This window comes from Mustela erminea, chromosome 2 (genome assembly GCF_009829155.1).
Source record: "Mustela erminea isolate mMusErm1 chromosome 2, mMusErm1.Pri, whole genome shotgun sequence".
NCBI classification, from domain to species: Eukaryota; Metazoa; Chordata; class Mammalia; order Carnivora; family Mustelidae; genus Mustela; species Mustela erminea.
This window is the reverse complement of record NC_045615.1, coordinates 85,186,471-85,190,931: the sequence shown is the minus strand read 5'-3', so window position 1 is coordinate 85,190,931 and position 4,461 is coordinate 85,186,471. Positions and strand designations below refer to the sequence as shown.

The window sequence follows — 4,461 nt, the reverse complement described above, 5'->3', positions numbered from 1 at the left end:
TGTCCTTCTTTATCTCTGACTACAGTCTTTAGTTTAAAATCTAATTTATCTGATATGAGAATCACTACCTCAGCTTTCTTTGAGGCCCATTGGCATGAAAGATACTTCTCTCTCCCTTCACTTTCAGTCTAGATGTATCTTTAGGCTCCAAATGGGTTTCTTGTGGACAGCATATGGACGGGTCCTGTCATTTTATCCAGACATCAGCAGCTTTTGCCATAATTTCTAATAACCTTGATTTTTTGCTTATTACTTCAACTCATCTATGTGCCCAGAGATTTATTTGAGGTAAATCCCAGCTTCTTGCACTACTTTGTTCTTTATTTTTAAGATTGTATCCTTCATTTTTGTTTCCTTACTACTTTATATAGAGACAGCACAGCCACTGGGCATTCATACTAAAGATAGATGTGGTGGTTCTCTCTTGCTCTGGGATGTACTCTTGCCTGCTAAATTTGCTGCCAGCAAGTTTGTCATTTGGGAAACTTGGCCTGAACCCAAACTTGAATTGACATTCTTTCTTCCTTGAAAACAGGTGGCTCTTCAAAACGTTAAACCAAATACAAATGAACAATAAGGATGTGCATAACCAAGGTTATAAAAACTAAGTAATAAATGCATGTTTGCTGAAAGTACACTATTTAAAAAAATAATTTGATTGTAATACTAGCCTAACTCCAGCATGATTAAGGAAGTGCAGAATGAGCTTTCCTGGAGAAACTTAGCAGTTCTTGGTCAAAATAGCTTATTTCAATAGGAAACACTAACCAAAGCCTTAAGGTTAAATGGTTCATGTCTACCTGGTTATAATATAACCTCTACCTTGGTCTGTGACCTTATGCTTATCTCTCTATAGTTGGCATATATGTGCATGTTTATCTGTAAGTTTATGTCTTCACATGTCTGTGTACTCATAGGGGATGGCCTAGTGGAGGGACAGTAACAAACAGCTCCACAAAAAAAGCCATAAAAATCACTAGGGTTTTATGATATTACCTGTAATATTTAGTGCATGGTTGTGTTTATTTTACCAAGGGAATCCCTAATACACTTAAATAGGATATAATTTTATTAATACTCACATAACACACCAGAGGTGAGAGATCCAGGTGGCAGGATAGCTTAGTCCCAGAGGTCATTCAGTGACCTGGGTCCATTCTTTCTTGTTGCTCTACCATGGTATTAGCATGACACTTATTTACACGGTAAAAGTTGGGTTACCATGCACCATAATCCATCTCATTGGACAGAAGAAACAAGATGTGGAGACCAAGTCAATTTGTTAAGTAAATAAAAGAGAAATTGCATATAAATTTTGCCCATAGCAAAATTTAGTTACAGGGTCTAGCTGTAAGTGAGGCTATGAAGAAATATAGTCTTTAGCAGGCAATTACATCCCCAGCTAAAACTTTAATAGTTTAAAAGAATTAAAAATGGAAGTTGGATGAAGGTAGTATTTCATGTAATATCAGAGAAGCAAAACCATTTTGATTAGTATAAAATAAGGATTTACAATAGAAATAAGGCATTATACAATTGTGAGCAAAAGTGGTTGAGAAAAGGTGGATTAGATGACAGAAGTTAAAATCAGTCCTCTCAAAGTCTATGTGGACATGTGGGATCTTGAAGGGAAATCTGGGAAGCAAGGCATGAACCATTATGGACAGTAAGCAGAGTAGTCTATGGAGAACTGTGGAGAACTGTTGTCTCAGTGTGACTACTACCTCTGTATGCCCATAGCCAATGTGAGGTGGTACTACTGAGGTGACTGTTGGTCAGTGAAGCTAGGAGACAGAAGGAAGACAAGTAGGCAAAACAAAACAAAACAAAAGTAAAAGAAACTTTGCCATGCTGAGCATTTCTGTGTCCATCTTTTATAAACCTACCTAGAAGAGCATTAGAGATTTATGGCTGTTATATCACTTTTGCCTCTCAAATGGAGGCAAACTCTACACCCACAACTTTAAGGAAAGTGAGTTCTGGGAAATGTAGCCAATTTGTCAAAACCAGAGTCCAACTCAGAGAATAACTAGAAGTTGTAGAATAGGGACTGAAGTTTGGGGTACCATTTTTCATAATAAATTCCATTAAGTCAGAACTCCCCTACATACAAAAATATATTTTATCTCTCTTTTACTTCTTTATGATTCCAACTATTCTTAATGTTTTAGAAAGATAAGCCACAAAGAAGACAAAGAACTGAAGGGGACAAAGAGAAGTGATATGGAGGAAGGGGAGCATGATCTGTGGGATGTGTGACTGATGGAGTTCTGTTTCTGGCCAACTTGGACATTAATAGGAAATTAACACCTCTTTAAGATCTCTTCAAAATACTCTAAATAAGCAAACCGACATCACCTAAGGACATCTCTAAATTTTCACACTCTTAAATAGTTAATCCTTAAGAATTTTATTTTGGCAGAAAAGGTCTGTTTTATTGAATAACTAATCTGTGTTATTGCTGAGGTCACTATGTACAGACCAAAGAGAAGGAGTTTTATTTCTTGGTTTCTTCCTCCTCAGATAGAGCCTTGTTTTCCTCTTTCTTGACCTGGAACTGTTCTTCACAGCATTTGTGTGTTTCTTTGGTCTTAGATCAAAAATATGGAATGCTTTGGGAATTTGTGCATCAGCCTTATATGGCGGCAAGGCTAATCTTCTCCACATTGTTCCAATTTTAGTATATGTTGAGCACAAGAAGTTTTTTAACTTAAGAAAACAAAGAAGAATTGAGACTCAGGTATGCATAAATTTTTCTAGAATCCTTCATATTATAAGGATCTTATTAGCAAATGAATTGACAGTTGCTCTAATTGTCCTATATTTTCACAGACTATATAAATGCAATTATGCTTGGGTACTGTAGAATTATCTTCTTAATTAGTAAGGAAAGGTAAAAGAGAGATAAAGGAGAAACTTCAAAAAACCATTATCAGTTTCTTATCAAGGACTTACATCCTTCATTCTACTGCAGGGTTAAGATCAGCTTCAACTCTTTCCTGTCAACTACAGTGGAACAATTTCTAAATCAATTCTTCACCGCTATTGCCATCACAGGTTCTCATCACTTTCATCCTATGCAAGTAAAATAATTTTCCTGGTTCTAAGCTTTCCTTAATTTATATGTCTTCATGGTGTCCCAAATATAATTTCTTAAAATAATAATGATAATAGTAATAATAATAATAGCTTTTGTTTGAAATGGTGGCTTGAGGGGCACCGTGGTGGCTCAGATGGTTAAGTGTCTTCCTTAGGCTTAGGTCATGATCTCCAGGTCCTGGGATCAAGTTCTATGTCCAGTTTCTGGCTCAGTGATGTGTCTGCTTCTCCCACTCACTCTGCCTCTCCCTCTGCTTGTGCTCTCTTTTCCTTTCTATCTCTCTCAAATGAATAAATGAAATCTTTCAAAAATTTTTTTAAATGATGACTTGAACACACTTATTAAGCTCTATTACTCACTCAAAGAGTAATAATGACATCAAGTGAGTTTAAAAAAGGTATAACCACCTCTTTGAAGAAGTGATAATAGCACAACATTGAGAACAAAATGTTTATATGCAGTAACAAATCAAAATATTGGTACATCAAAATCTAACAGGATATGGTAATTTACATGGCTGAAAAAAAACAGAATTATATGAAGGGTACAGTAAGTGATACAGTATCTGTTACTATAAGATCCCACCTCAAATAATTAATTTAGAAAAATAATCCATATTAAACCTTACCATAATGATATACATGAGTACCATGTATAAGTAGAAAAAAAACATTAAAGCCTCCTGAAAGAAGAAATGTCATTTACATGCAATAATATTTGACAATATCAGAGGCAAAAGATACATAAATCTTCCTGAAAGAGAGAAATAGATTACTCCAAAGACTAGAGTATCTTCATGGCTCAGTCATCTCCGCATCTAAAATGTAGGACCCATAAAGAAATGTCTTCAGAATTCTGATAGAAAATGACTTTCTATCTCTAACATTTTATATGAAGGCAAGCCACAATATGAAGTGTGGAGTACTTTTTCATGCACGATTCTCAAATGACCCTGGAGTACAGCCAAATAAAAACAAATGAAAATACCAGAAAAAGGAAGAGATGTGGCACAGGAAACAGGAGAATAAAAAAGCAAGATACAGAGAAAATTTAGCTAGTTCCAGGCAGTTTGGGTTTACACTTGTTCTGATGTAACTTCAATAAAACATTATCACTCTCAAAGATGTCCTAGTTTATATGATAAAATATAAAGTCACAAAGGTATTACAATGAAAAGCTCAGCCAGTTCAGATTGGCGCAGAAGGTTAGAGGCCTTAGGTAAGATGTTTCTCAGGAGAAAAAAAAGAGAGAGAGAAACTGATGTGCTGCCTTTACAAGAGAAGTTTTATGGTTTTTTTGTTCAATTGAGATGAATGGTGGGTAGAGAGCCAATGGAGACAAAGAAGAGAAGAAGAAGAAGA

At 35.5% G+C, this 4,461-nt stretch overlaps 1 non-coding gene across 1 annotated transcript; it reads right to left on the bottom strand.

Moving 5' to 3' along the window:
* Positions 1-2,598: 2,598 nt before the first annotated feature.
* LOC116585433 lies at positions 2,599-2,710 on the bottom strand. Its single transcript, XR_004283623.1, has one exon. It is a non-coding gene; the product is annotated as a U6 spliceosomal RNA (small nuclear RNA).
* Positions 2,711-4,461: the final 1,751 nt, after the last annotated feature.